The following is a 16190-nucleotide window of genomic DNA, read 5'->3' on the forward strand; positions in this document are numbered from 1 at the left end:
GTTCAGAGAACTAGCTATTTGGATCAAATAAGCTATCCAGGGGGGAAATGGATGCACAGCAAAATCTGAAATGCACGTTGTTAAGTGAAAGAAGCCAGTTGGAAAAGGCTGTGTACTCTATGAGGCCAATTTTATGACACATCAGCAGGTGGCAGGTGTTAAGGGGGAGAGGATAGACAGGAAGAGGTGAGGCACTGGGGATTTGTAGGGTGGTGTAACTAATCTGTATGACTGTCTTATGGTGGGTACATGACACTGAGCATTTGTCCAAAGGCATAGAATTTTACACCACAAAGAATGAACATCACTGTACACAAGTTAAGATACAATAATTTGGGAGGCTGAGGGATTCTGGGAAGGAATGCAGACTGTGACAAGATTCCCATGTTCTTGCAAATAATTAAACAAAAGCTCAATGAAGGAGGCACGGAGGAAAGTGCTGGCCCACATAACTTTGGGAATGAGTGGCTATGTGAGAGCAAAGGAAGAGAAACTGCACATAAGCACTGTCTCCTAGCTGTTCGAGTGGTTTCCCACAGGGAACTCGAAAACAGCCCTCATGGTGCTGTGTGTGTGTGTGTTGGAAGGGAATGAAGAAGGACATGGGTGGCAGGTTGTCAGATCCAGATCCTTCCTTGAGGGTGTCTGCAGATAAGCAAGGGGAGGGGTTGAAAGGATGCATGTGGTGATGGATAGGATGGTTGGAGACATCCTATCAGAGCTCATATAGAGCCGAACATAGTTCCAGATAGTTGCATGCACAGCTGTTTCTATCTGCTCAGGTTAATATACACAGAAATAACTCCTTGCTCTGTCAGCTCTGAAATAAGGAAATAGTACTTCATCCTTCTGAGCCTATCTAGTGCCCAGATCTTGGTTTCCAACACCCTTCACCAATAAAGGGAACCAAAGCTTCTTGGAGAAACGGCTAATTCTAGGAATGGAGCAGGAAGTAAGCAGCACATGGCAAGGCCAGAAAGTGGGGAGAGCTCAGAGGGAACGCCACCAACCCTACGGACAGCGGTGAGCACGGGGGCCACCTAAAGGAGCTCCAGTCGGACAAAGCTGGAATAATAAATAAGGTGGTGTTGGGCTCTGACTCAAAGTATAACATAAATATCCATGAGTCCATACTGACATAAATTATTTCCAACTAACAAATGAGGGAGGAGAAACCAATTTCCCACAGAGAATTCCAAACAATGTATTTAAACATATATATTTTTTCTTCCCTAAAGGAGACAGAACATAACCCTCCACTCTTCAAGTGTGAGCCACACACAGGGACTTCCCTCCAAAAAGGACATTGGAAGTTGCTGTGGCGGGTGAAGGGCGTCAAGACCTGATGGATGCTACTGCAGGCCGTGCTCTAAATCAATGCGGTCGGTCACATGCCCTTGATATCACAGGACGAAAATGCCCTTGCTTTCTGTGATCTCACTCCTTGAATCCCATAACCCCAAATCCAGCCATGAGTAAAACAACAGGCCGGTTTTAACAGAGGAAAAGCCTACCTGACCAGTATTCCTCAAAACTGTCAAGTTCACAAAAACCAAGAGAAAGCATGAAAAACCATCCCAACCAGAAGAAGCTTAAAGAGACATGGCAACCGAATATAACACGTAGTGCTCATGAGATTCTGAACAGAAAAAAAGTCAATTAGGTAAAAACTAAGGAAATCTGAATAAACTGTGGATTTTGGTTGATAACAATATGTCAATATCACATCATTAATCATAATAGACACACGTATAAGATGTTAATAAAGTGGGAGCTCCATGTGTCATTCTATGGGAAAACTCTCTGCTCTTTTCTCAATTTTTCTATATTTTTTTATATTCAAATTTTCTATACATTAAATCTAGAACTCCTCAAGAAAGTGAGGCATAGTTAAAAAAAAAAAAAGTAATAATCACAAAGTGCCATGCTGGCTCCTTTCTCTAGCAGCTCATTCCAACTGTGTCTCATTTATTCCAGTTACATCTCAGTTTTCTTTTCTTTTAAATTTCAAATAATTACTTTATAGTGCTGCTGGGGGGATTCAAATCCCATCATATGGTCCCCGGTGTTGAGTAGATGGCCAATAATGAACCCTGGGGCTCCGTAAGTAGAATCATTTTAGGGCTGCTATTTTTAGAATTTGCTGAGAAGTGAATATGTATTCATTTATTTTTATTATTTTCAAATATCAAAGTTGCCACAATTCAAAACATCTTTTTTTTAATTAACATATAATGTATTATTTGTTTTGGAGGTACAGGTCAGTGCACAATTCAAAATATCTTAAAGAATAAACATCAGTGTTAGGAGTACCTGGGTGGCTCAGTTGGTTAAGCATCTGCCTTCAGCTCAGGTCATGGTCTCAGGGGCCCTGGGATCGAGCCCTGCATTGGGCTTTCCACTCTACGCCAGGCCTGCTTCTCCCTCTGCCCATTACCCCGTGCTCATGCTTGCACTCGCCACCCCCCGTCTCTCTCTTTGTCTCAAATAAAAAATAAAATCTTAAAAAAAAATACACATCAGTGTATTGGAAAACAACTACCTTGAAAATACCCATTGGCTTCCGAACCCCTCAGGGAGACAGCTGGATGAGTCTTGGTGAAATCTTTGGATTCAGGCGGATGTGGATTCCAACCAAGCCGTGCCACCGAGTAGACCCTGTGCTTTTGAATAAGTCACTTAATCTCTCCAGGCCTCTGTTTTGTCATCTTAGAGCAGAGCTCAAGGTATTTTGTATTATTTGTGTGGAAAGTAAGTGGAGTGATGCTTATTAGGTATTTTGCACACTCCTCGGCATGTGGCAAATGGTATTATGTTATTATCATCGTTCATATGTAGGTTCACGGGTCCTAAGTTATTTTACTAGTGTCTTAGAGCTACAAAAATCTGAAGTAGCGCTCGTATATCACAAATACGGGGGTCAGGTTAAGGAGCCAACGAGTGATTTTTCACAATTTTTGCAACCACGTAATGATTAGCGAGATAACTGCAATATGGACTTTCCTTCTTGCGGATGAGTGATCTCTTTGCTAGAAAAAAAAGGGGGGTATTAATGTTTGCAAATATTGGGCAGGATCAGGATAGGCATTTCCTTTTTAAGATCTCCCTATAATTTTTGATACGAAGACTCAGGAAACTTAATTGTGGGTAAGTTCTGGTTCAGAAGCCGCACGGATGGTTTCTGCGCGAGAGAAACTTTGAGGTTAGTTTCCTGCAGTTCTAACTTCGCTGTATTTAGGAAAGGATGCGGAGAACAGAAAGTGGTAAGGGATGTCTTGCTCCTCTGGGCCGACACTGACTCCCTTTCTAATAATCCCTATGCTCCGTGGAACAGGATTATTGCCCATCGAAGAGCATTCTTCCATGTTTCTAACTTGCTGGCAAGGGATGGGAGCCGGGGCTTTCGGCTCAGGAGCACTGGGACCGGAGCGCGGGGACCCAGGCGCCCGGCAGCTCGGATGCACGCGCCTCCGCTCACCTGACCTCACTTTTCAAAATCAAAATTCTTCCAAGATTTTATGGGAAAACATTGGCAACAGTGGCACTGAGCGGTTTGACGGAGGCCTTTATAGTCAGGAAGGACGAGGCGGCTCCGCACCGCAGCCTTGGAGCAGCAGACGGTCCGCGGCCCCCACTCAGGTCGGGCGTTCCTCTGCACCGCGCTGTGCGCCCCGAACCGGGACGCGCTGCGGTTCGCGCTGTGATGGAGCCTCTGTTTCCAGCGTTTTCACTTGGGACTGGGCTGTCCCATTCAGAGACAGGCCCGAGCAGAGAACTCTGTCCGTCCCCAAATCGTCCTCTCCTCAGCGAAGGACCCCCACCACCGACTCAGCTCCAGAACGGACATTTGTTGTCCAAGCACGAAGCACCGCTGCTTAAAAATCATTTTTACATCGTCCCTAAACTTGAAAATTACAATCAAAATGAGAGACAGACAGAGAGAGAAAAGAAGAAGGAAGATAACGTCTCCCAGATGACGGCTTTCTGGACCGAACCTGAAGCCCGAAGCACGGGAAGATGTTCATTAACACGCAGATTCCGTGTCATTTGGATTCGCACCCCCTGAGCAAGCGGGTTTGGTCAGCAGCCAGCCTCTCGCGGGGCGATGGCGATGACGACACCTCGAGCTTCGCGGCTCCTTGAGTGACAGCAGGTGTCAGGAGCTCAGCCCAGAGCCTCCGCCTGCCCACCCTCCCTGGGAGGCCGGAGCCGCTGCCTTCCAGGCCTCAGCCCGGTCGGGGCGAGGACACAGGGGCCCCAACTCCTGCATGCACGCACCTGCCTGTGCAGGAGCCCCTGATGCTCACCTGCCCAGCCCGCGTGCTCTCAGACCGGCCTCGGAAAGACAAACTGCTGGTGACCAGAGCCCTCCGATGACCTCTGTCCTTCCACTCAGGACGGAGGGATCTACCCTTTGCCTCACCAGGCGGTCACTAAGCAATGGCTTCTCTGCTGTGCTATAGGCGTTATACTCCATGTTCCAATGACAGCAATGTTTTTTTCTTTTCTATTTTTAATTTTCATCCACTCTGATTTTAAAGATCTCTTGAAATACACACAGGTTCCCCCACCCCGGAATCAAAACGTTTTGTGCAACTGACTTGTTTTCGGATGTCAGCTTAGCAGACCACAGCGTCCCATCCCATCCCTCTGCGCTCTGACTGGTTTAGTGTGAGTCACGAGAGGACCCCGACCTGCATTTCCCTTCTGGGAAGGATTCTATGGATGTCGATTTGGAACAGGAAGGAGAACACCAGGATGTGAGATCGACAACGGCAGGTGCCTTGTTTTGATTCCCTGTGGAATTCCCCAGTGGGGGAGACTGCCTGGCACGTGGAAGGTTGGAGAAGCGATTTGTCAAAGAACAAGCAAACAAGTGAACGACAGATGTGTACGTCTCATAGCGAATTTAGTTTTGTCATTTCTGCCTGAGACTAAGTGGGGTAATTTTCAAGTTTAGAAAGCACGCTTGCCTCTGGTATGTATCTCCTTCCTCTCCCGAGTCCTTCCACTCATGTCGCACAGTGTGAGCTGTCCCTTGGAAAAGCCAAAGGCCGGAAAGGGTTTGCATCCTGACACCAGTCCCACGGCCCCATGGTGTCCCCAGTTTGTTTTTTCATTCATTTGTTTCATTTATTAAATTATTAGCTAGATCCTGAGTGTCCGTAAGGTGCAGACAGAGTCCAAGACTCCTGGACGACAAAGGTGAACAGTGAGTGAGGCAGAGTTCTGCGTGGCTGGCATCTCAAATCAATGAAACATGTAGAAAAGCTCATTATAGTTCAGAGGGCTGGGGCAGAGGAAGTTCTAAGTTAAACATGAGAGGCTAAATGTTGGTCAGAGCAGAGGGTGAGCAAGGCTCTCGTAGAGAACCTTCCTGAAGCCATTGCTGGGAGCCTGTCACTCCCTGATGCTTCAAGACAGTGGACCCCTCTACACTCTAGTTGGGGGCTTTATGCCGTGTAGAACATGATCAAGTAACGAGAGTTATTCTCTTTTTCTTGTATAAGTCATTGGACATCAACAACCTAGTATGGGAAATTGAATGTGTATGCTGAGAGAAAGCAAAATCTAGTAGGGGATCAATGTAGATCCAGCTTTTAGGAATTTCAGTAGAGACACATTTCATGTAAATATCCTCCTTTGCTCTGATTGAGAGTTTGGGAGGAGGGGTAGCTTTCTCATCAGGAAAGTGCCCTCCCCAAAAAAAAACAGAAAGAAAGAAAGAAAGAAAAAGGAATGTGTACCTTATCTTGACTTATGTGAAAACATGGAAAGATTAATCAATTTGGAGGTAAATAATTAAAATCAATACAGATGCACGATTTACTGGATTGTTTAAATTTATTACCCTTTCTGACACTTTGTAGTTACATCTATAAAATGATGTGATAATAATAATTGTGCCTATTTACATAAATATTTTAGGATTAAGTGATGTGATTTGAAGACTAACAGTAAGTAATTCAACTCCCAACACAAGCCTTATCTTCAAATCCCATAACATTCCTGTTATCATACCGTTAAAGGAAAGATGCATTGCAATTCAAATTAAGAACTTTCTCCCCCACTTTATGTTTTATTACAGCTTCCTCAAGGTTAAGCTATTTAAAAAAATAATGTCTATAATGTTTTAAAATCAAAATTAAACATGCAGGGGAGACAGTGAATGCAAATAAGACTGAACATTATTGATATTAGAATTTTTAACATGCTTTAGCCTAAAATAGCACACGGATCCAAGGGAAAGATCACCATTTCTGTCTTCTCCAAATGCATCCATAGTTTGCAAGAGTTTGTGAAGACAGGGATAATCAACTTGTAAGACAAACGAATTCTTTTCTGTTCAGGACCAGAGCATTTTAAGTGGCCTCTCTCAGGTAGTACGAGAACTTCTTAGTTAAAACAGTCTTGCACGGGAATACTTCTGTGGATATTAGATCTGATCACTTGTGAGGGTTTTTCTAAGACTTTTCTCTTGTGTAGACAACCTTTTTGAATTGCTTTCTCACATGTAGCCAAGAACATTTTGCCATCAAACCAAAGGGGGGTTTTCTCAGTGTATGTGTTCATTTCAGGTGCTGATGGAGCATCTGTTTGTGAGGACACTGAGCCTGAAACCAGAAGGAGGACACGGAGACGTCTGTGAAAAGGAACTTAATGGAGCCATAATAATGACAATTTTACCTTCAAATATAGAAAGGGATAAAAATGTACTCTCTGTGGTTCCAAAGAGTGAAAGTGTCAAGGGGGCTTTTTTTTTTTTTTAAACTAGGAGGAATTGCTTTAGGAAAACTGGAGTTCTCTGAAATTGAAATAGGCCATCTTTTGCAGTCGAAAGTATCGGGTAATAAATTTTCTTACAGAGCAGACAAGTTCTTGTAAAGGATGTTTACGCTTGTCCACATGTCTGGCAGAGACTGGAATTAAAATGTTCGCCCTCTGGATGAAACACTAGAGCTGCCTGGGATGCATTTTGCGACAGGATATCTGGGGTCCCATTTTGTAATGATGCAGATTCTATAGGTCTGGGCTGGCCCTCATCATGATTTTCTCGAAGCCATGGTTAGAATAACTCCCTGGGTGTTCTAAGGTGCACCCAAAAGTCAGAAAATGTATGCTAATTGATCTCTAGAGTTATTTTGCCTTGGATGAATCTCGTGCTTTTGGTAAAACAACTTAGTGTGGTTGGGGATCAGTCCGATTGCCCTCCCACTGGGCAAAGCAGTCCCAGTGCGAAGCACCGGGAGCAGATTGATGGAGATTAAATAGAGCGTTCATCTGTGCCTTGTTCATTACTGCTTTATTCAAGAGACAAGTATCAGCCACGTCCTCTGGTCTTTGCCTCAAATAGAGACAGATGCTGACAGCTCTGGCCCGCCCATCTTCCCCAGCAAGACGTTCTTCATGGAACCAGGCCAGCGGCACCGTCCCCGAATCAGTGACAGAGAAAAGGTTGTAATACACATCCACCTAGCTGGTGCATTGAAAGATTGCAGAGCCCAGTGTGTATTTCATTAAAACCACCCCGTTTCCGGAGCCTGTTAGCAGTGGCTGGAAAACATCATTCTCAATGCAGTGGGGAAAATCCTGTCATCGTGTGGTGGGAGCAAGATGGGAATTCTGACATCTCGGTGGCAGTGTGCATGTGTGTTTGTCACAGCCTCTTTCCCTTGTCACTGTGCCTCCCAGACTTTATGACACCGAATCTTGGCATAATCTCCAGCTTGCCTGCCGGCACATTTGCGTCTACTGAGAATTAGGTGTTTAATTTTCTGGGTCCTGATTGTGGCTTTTTGGATGTAAATTTGCACGAAGCTACTTCCGTGTAAATAGCATTTTGACATAATAGGAGCGCCGGCGTGGACTGGTATGGCTGTGGGCACGGCGCTTCAAATCCGTCCATTCCAGACTGCGGCTTAATTTAAAGGCTGGATTACTTGAAAATGCATTTATTAAGTCTGACCTACTTTTTAAATATTTAATATTCCATTTTGGTTTCCTCGTAACAAAAGAAGCTTCAAGGTCTTCGCGTTCTTGCCAATTTTTTAAAGCAGAGATGTCGATTCAGTTAATAAGACACTGTACAAAATCACCGTCCTGGACCAGTTTCAAGAGTGGTATTTAAAGCAATTAGCAGTTCACAAGATCCCATGGGTACCTGGACGCCCCAAAGGGCCGATCTGCATTTGTTCTTTTGAAAGTCCTCCTTTTTGCTTTTCTTCAGACATACGACCACGCTGTCAGTAAGAAGAGTCGAAATCCACGCTGGGAGTAGGACCCCCACCTTCACGGAAGGGGGGTTGTTTATGGCTTCACTGGGGCTATGCCTTTGATCAGCATATTCTGTCGGGGAAATGACAAACGCACCGGCAAAAGATAGATAGAAATGGTTGAGAATGAAGGGAAGAAACTAGGGAGACAATTGAAAAACAGTATGTGACACTGGCATGCAAACTTCAAGCTGTGTTCATATATGCATGTCGCTTACGTCACTGGGAAGAGAAGCTAAGGTAGCACACAGGAAGAAATCTCAGGAAGAGACTATAACTGATGAAGTTGGAATAGTGCGAGGAAGCAGGGGAGGGCAGAGAAACTTGCAGCCAGGGTAAACCCAGCACAGAGAAGTGTGTAGCATACCACCTTGTGCTAGATGGGCTCAGTTTCCCTAGCAGCCAAAGCCAAGATAAAATACGGCAATTATATGAATTAACTCTCCATCAGATTGGAGCAAACGAGTCAATCAATTTAGTTCTTTTTGATCCTGAACTCATAGTGAGTTTGCTCAATAAACACACTTAACAGGAGTTCTGGTGGTCTGGATGACAACACCCAACAACTTTGCAGTAATAAATGCAATAAAGGGTTTCAAAGAGTCAAAAAATATTCATTTACATTAGAGTTCTCTAGTGAGACAAAAACTCATACTTAGCTTCAGGAATAGAAATAACATCGGTAATAGTCAGTTACGTTATACCATCTAAGTGTATTGTTTTATATTACACAAGAGGAGCAGTTATCCAAACCAGGGCAGGGGAGAGGGTGGTACTCGGGGGAGGGAGTCATTGCTCAGTTCCTGCCAAGGAAACAATGCTGAGTGTCAGACAAGCTGCTAGGGGCATCAGGCTTCGAAATAGGGAAGGACTTGGCTTTTATTTCCTGTAAAAGTTTGCAAATAACTTTAGCCAGTATGTGTTGAGAGTGACAGTAATTCTTACAAAATACCCTAATCAAAGGGACTACAACTTTGTTTAAGTCTCGAACAGAAAAAATGTGTGGACATAAATTATGATGGGAGCAGTTTCAGAACCGTGACTGGCCCTGTACAAAGGGCTCACTATTTGTAACAATGTGTATTGACAAAATCCTAAAATTTTTATTAAATACTATTTTATTATTTTTATAATCAAGTATAATTAATAAGCATGTCTCTGTGTTGTTTTTGATAGCTTATTTTTAGTGGACGCTAACCCAGTGTAAGTTCCTGGCCTGAAGCAATTCATGTAACACATCTAATCTTAAACAGATGAAATTTGGATGTAATTTTTTTCGGTTTTATGGATTTTTAAAAATTTGAATAAGTCCTCATTTGAAACTACTAAACTTTTTTTTTTAAGACTTTATTTATTTATTTGACAGAGAAAGAGAGAGATCACAAGTAGGCAGAGCGGGGGGGGGGGGGAAGCAGGCTCCCACTGAGCAGAGAGCCCAGTGCAGGGCTCCATCCCAGGACCTGGAGATCTTGACCTGAGACAAAGGCAGAGGCTTAACCCCCCAAGTCACCCAGGCACCCTGAAACTACTAAACTTTCTATTTTGACTGTCAGACCTTTTGAGTGTAATAGTGATCTCCCCATTGTTTATAGGACGTATTTATATTTCTTGCCTGATGCATTGGCTGGAACTTCAAGAGCAATGTTGAATTATAACAGGGATAATGGGTCTGGTTGTTTTGTTCCTGATTTTAATAGGAATTCCACTGTGCTTTGCATTAATTAGGATACTTAAAACCAGTGTTAGATGTACTCCATTTATCATATTAAGACATTTCTCTTCCATAACAAATTTACTGACATCTCCTTTAATCAGGAAAATATTTTACATCTTAAAATTAATTTTATTGCCACTCAAAAGGTGTGGATTTCCACCTCTAAACTATTTCTTAGATGGATTATATGTATTAATTAGGAAATATGCATTAAATTCTTGCAGTATTGGAGCATCCTTGTAACCTTGAAATTGTGTGTACGTGTATATATTTGCATTGATGCAGGCATAGATGGATATATAAGTCATTGGTCTTTTAAAAATATTGATCTTTTTCTATGCCTTGAAACTTGAAATGCTTTAGAAAGTATGTATGCCTTGAAGAACATTTAAGCTTCTAAAACATGTAAACCAGGTATTTTTATAGAATTCTTTTCACTTACATTTTCCTAGGAAAAATATTTTTTAGTATATTTGCAAACTTATTAACATAGAACTTTATATAATGTATAGAATTTATGAAAGTTAAACATTTTTCTCTAGAATTGAGGTTATACCCCTTTAATTGCTTAATTTCTCATATGTGTATTCTTGTTAAATATTTCTTATATGTGTATTCTTGCTCAATTTTTAAAATTTAATAAATCAGAACTATATCAGAGGTCTTAGGTTTGTTCTTTCCCTGTGGCATGGCATTCCACTTTCCTAATTCCTTCTGTTATCCTCAGTGTTTTCCCTTATTTGAGTACATTTGGCTGGCCTGTCCATCAGGATAAGCTAACAAGCGTCACAAAATCTCAGTGGCTTAAAGCACCAAAACCATCTATGTCTAGCTCCCCCCCGCCCCGCAGGGGGGCAGGATCACTTCTTGGGTGACCCTGACTCCAGAAAGTAGCCAGCACTGTGTTCCATGGCACACAGGGACAAGACAGAGTAACTGAGGAGGCTCAGCCTTTAGACCCCCGAATGTTCAATGACACACATCTTTCGGTCAAAGAGTTAATACCACATGTACACATCGGAGGGAGAAAGGAGAGTTTTGGGTTAGGGAAGGTTAACTTCAGTTTTGCCCTGAACTTTCCATGTATTATCACACTGAGTAAACTGAAAGTTCTGTGGAAATGAATGTGAGTCCTCATGGCACACCAGCAGACCTGACGTTCTAAGTGGTTAGGGCATATGCCCAAAGCCATGCATCCAGGCGTCCAGAGCTCTGATGTTTGTTCTCCTCTTTCTGTTTGGATGTTTCTTCTACCTTTCTTTGTTCTATTTGGGGCAGAAAATGGGGAATCTGAGCAGACTGAGTTAAAAGCTTCTCTCGGTTCATTCCACGGTGCAGACCACTCACTTCTTAAATAACCCTGTCCCTGTATATTTTGTCTCATTCCTATTTTGGGCCTTCCCCCAGGTTCCTCTCCTTCCTCCATTGGGCTTCTTCTACTGCTTATTTTGTGGATGTCTCTCATGGCACCTGACCTGACCACCGTGTCCATCAAAATCCTGTCCCAGACCCACTCCTCACCTTGCACTACTCACCATGTAGCCCCTCCTCTACTGCATTTCACTGATAACTGATTATTGCTGGTGTCTAAAATTATCACATTTCTATGCTATTTTTAGAACTTTGTTCCAGGTTCCAAACTTACCTACCCAGTGACCCATAATAATGCCCTCGGATAAACCACAATAACTTCAGCACAACAAAAACATACTACTTTCTAGTGGCACTCCTCTCTATGAAGAGCTTTCCTGCTCGCCTGTTTGTGACAGAGTACCAGAAATGATCCTTCAGCTTTTCCTGTCCCCTAACCCACCTGGATGCCCCCAGGTGCTGCCAACGCACCTCCGTTTCCCCCACACGTGTCCGTGCACCTCAACGTCTGTGCTGCTTTAGGCCGAACCGTTGTCCTTCCCTCTGGGCATTGGCCGAATGTCCCAAACATTCACCTTAGAAACACTCTCACCTCTTTTGAACCTTCTCTTCTCACAGAAGCCAGAGAGATTCTAAAGAAAAACAAAAGTAAACTGATCCTACTATCGGCTTATGTAAAACTCTTTAAAACAGAGGGTGTAGGGCGCCTGGGTGGCTCAGTGGGTTAAGCCGCTGCCTTCGGCTCGGGTCATGATCTCGGGGTCCTGGGATCGAGTCCCGCATCGGGCTCTCTGCTCAGCAGGGAGCCTGCTTCCCTCTCTCTCTCTGCCTGCCTCTCTGCCTACTTGTGATCTCTCTCTGTCAAATAAATAAATAAAATCTTAAAAAACAAAACAAAACAAAACAAAACAAAAAACAGAGGGTGTAGTCAGTTAAGCATCCGACTCTTGGCTTCCGCTCAGGTCATGATCTTAGGGTCATGAGATCAATGCCCCACGTTGGGCTCCACACTCAGCTGGAAGGCTGCTTGAAATTCCCTTTCCCCCTGCCCTCCCCCCTCCCCTGCTCTCCATCTCTCTCCCTTTCTCTAAACAAACAACAACAGCAACAACATACAGAAAAGAAAACAATTCTATAAAACCCTCCCCATGTGCAAAGTCACCGGGTCTGCAAGACCTTTGCTGTCACCTGGCACTTGTCAGTACCTTTGGGCATCCTGTCCCTTCATTATTATTCTCTGTGCTCACCATCCACTTTGCATCCCTGACAATCCTCCTCTCTGCTTTCTTTGGTGTCCTAACTAGCGTGTCAGTCATACAGTAAGCATTGCCATGCAAGGCACACAACAGGATCTTTTCCTTCTCCCATAGCACTCACAATCACTGTCATTATCTACTCGATTACTTAATATCCATCTCCCCGAATAATCTAAATGCTTCATGATGGCCAGAAATGACCCTGCCTTGTTAACTTTATATTCCCAACACCTGGTACCTGGTGCCTGACATAATAGAAATTAGAAATTATTTGTCTAATAAATGGAATACTTAGAGACCACATGGAAACAACTAATGAAGCATATTGGATAATAAAGCATCTTTTTAAAGAGAAAGCCAGACTTATCAAAATTTCATGAAGTCCCCTTGATATCAAATTAGCCTGAAAATTAATTTTTTCTGAACAGAGGTTCTGACAAAATCCTAAACATATACCAAGGTTATAAATTCTATTTATCTTTCAATACCATGAGCCAACATATCACCTCCCTAAAGGCTTCTCGAACATCCCCTGGTCTTCTACCATGAATTCTAATGAATCTTGTTCTTGTCTTATCTCCCCAGTTATCTAAGAACTTCAGGAGAGCAAAGACCTTCCAGATGTATTTAGCATTCCATTTTGTGCATATTAAGTAACCATTAAACCTCTACTGAATAAATAAACACATCCAGGGTGATTTATTACAGAATACTAAATACCAGGAAGCCCTAATCAAAGACCTGTTATGATACAGTCATCACATTAGACCACAATTATGCAAAGTGTAAATAAATACAAATAAAACTAACTTGGAGAACTTACCTTAAAGACTGTGTCCTTTTACTGGGGAAAACATTCAGTCTTTGTTTTTGACACCCATTCTGCCCTGACTCACATCCTCATTCTCACACCTCCCTAAAGGATCAGAATCGCACCTCACCCCTGGTAATTGTGAGAGCAATCGTGTGCATCACAAACCCTAGTGCAGCTTCTCGAATTAAAAGTGTATGTGCCTCATAATTCATTTTTATTTACTGGAAATTTGGCTTACAACTATTGTAATATTGCATATGATTAATTATGCCACAAACTGTGTGTGTTCAAGCTTATGCTTACTTCCGTAAGAGGATCCATGCCTGGTTTTCTGTATTCTATGGGGAGCTCAAGGTGATGCACTGAGTTTTCATTTGCATGATATTTACATAAATTTGCATTTCCATACAATGCTATTAATTTTACATAAGAAACACACCTGATTCTAATGATAATTAAATCTAATCTTATGGCCCATAAAAGCAGTGGTAGTATTGGAAGAAATTGGATAATACAGAAAGTTGGAAAAGAGTACAGAACGCATGTAAAATTGTTGAAAATGACTACTCACCATTGCATAAGGTGTTCTATCTGCAAAACCTTCGTCTTCTTGTTTGAGCCCCATATGAAACTTTTCAGATAAGCAGGTCAGAGATGACACTAATCTTACCAGAAGAGCTTAGATGTCCTAGCAGTTAAGAGTTATATCCAAGGTCAAGGAACAGGTTCCTGCAAGTATCCCATGAGCTCTGGAGCCACATCTCCGAAGTGATGCCCCTTCTACCTCTTCCTGAATCATGCGTGCGCTGCGCTGAGAGAGACGGGAAGAAAGAGAGCTCTCCTAAGGACAAGAGAAGCTCTAGAAGCCCACCTTTCTTCTTGCTCCTTTCCCTGATGCCCTTACTCCTTCCTTTTCTCTGGACTTGCATTCCCTCTCTCCATACACCCAGCCTGTTCCCATTAATAGGTTCTACTGAAAGGTGACCTAGAAATTCAAGGTGACCACTTTCTGGGGACTTGAATTTTCAAAGGCGATTGTCTCAGTTAAAAGAGCTTTTTGTCTTAGAGATAGAGCTAATTTTGTTGGATTATAAGCAGGCTTTTTTTTTAAGATTTTATTTATTTACCTGACAGAGATGACAAGTAGGCAGAGAGGCTGGGGTAGGGGGGCCCCGGCTCCCCACTGAGCAGAGAGCCCAATGCGGGGCTTAATCCCAGGCCCCTGGGATCCTGATCTGAGTGGAAGGTAGAGGCTTAACCCGTGGAGCCACCCAGATTCCCCACCCCAAGCAAGTTGATTTTTAACAGCACGAAAGGCTAGTCCTGCCTATGGTTGTTAAACTGCTGCGGGGATAAATCAGAAAGACAACTCTGTGTTATGAATTCTAAGTCCCTGTGTAGATGAGAAAGAGTTAGAATGAGAGAACTGGGACCCTCCAGGGGTAGCACTCAGGTCTTTAGATAAACAATTGAATTTAATGAGCAGTGAACAACCAGCACAATCATACACATAGACACATCGCTCAGCAGACTGTCTGTACTAACTCTAATCCTTTTGGTAAATTCGTGAAATAGTTATTACAAACTTCCTAGGTAAGCAGACAGATGCTTAAAAAGACTACATAATTGTCCAAAGTCTCCTAGCTAATATGCAGCAGAGTCAAGATGCAGACTGTGGCCTCTCAAATTCTAAAATCACTTCTTAAATTTGATCCTTCAGATTGTTGACAAACATAAGCTTGAATAATTGGAAAGCTAGAAGCAAATATAAAAATCCTGCCCTGTGTCTTGCATTTTGCAATGACAAGACTAAGGCTAAGTGACACCTCTCAGACTGGATAGCTGGTTGGTGAATAGAACCAAGTTTTCCAGGCATAGTTTGTTTGTTTGTTCTTTCTCAGCCTCAGAGCATCAGACCTTCACTTTCATTCCTCCAGCTGACTCCATGCACAAGCGCCCTGAGTCTCTGGGCTGATTCCTTCCATCTGGACCCCAGTAGGTGGTATCAATCAGCACTGAAACAGTACAACCCAGGTGGTGACTGATGGCAGGAGAGTACTGACCACATTGGACAGGAGCCACAACTTCACCCACAATGTATGACTTCATTTTGCATCCAGGATTGTCCAAGATGCCTACATGCTTGCACCATTGGGATTTTGCATCAGAACAATTTGTGTTCCAATATCAGCATGCGTGTAGACAGTGGTGTGCACTCTTGGGCACAAAACTCCCACACCTGTACAGCTGAACCAATAAAACCTACATCACAGAGTTGTTGTAAGTAATAGCAATTATTAGCATAATAGATAATGATCTTATAAATCATATATACACAATAAACGAGAGGCGCCTGAGTGGGGCAGTCAGTGAAGCATCTGACTCCTGCTTTTGGCTCAGGTTATGACCTCAAGGTCATGAGATCAAGCCCTGCGTGGGGTTCTGTGATCAGTGTGGAGTCTCCTTGGGACTCTCTCTCCCCTTTCCACTGTCCATCTCTCCTACCCTCTCTCTAAAATAAATAAATCAAATCTTTTAAAAAATAAATAATATTATCATTTTTTTAATTCATGTTTTTTTTTTCATTTTTTAAAAGATTTTATTTATTTGACAGGCAGAGATCACAAGCAGGCAGAGAAGCAGGCAGAGAGAGAGGAGGAAGCAGGCTCCCCGCTGAGCAGAGAGCTTGATGTGGGGCTTGATCCCAGGACCCTGGGATCATGACCTGAGCCGAAGGCAGAGGCTTTAACTCACTGAGCCAC

Source organism: Lutra lutra, chromosome 9, assembly GCF_902655055.1.
Source record: "Lutra lutra chromosome 9, mLutLut1.2, whole genome shotgun sequence".
Lineage (NCBI taxonomy): Eukaryota > Metazoa > Chordata > Mammalia > Carnivora > Mustelidae > Lutra > Lutra lutra.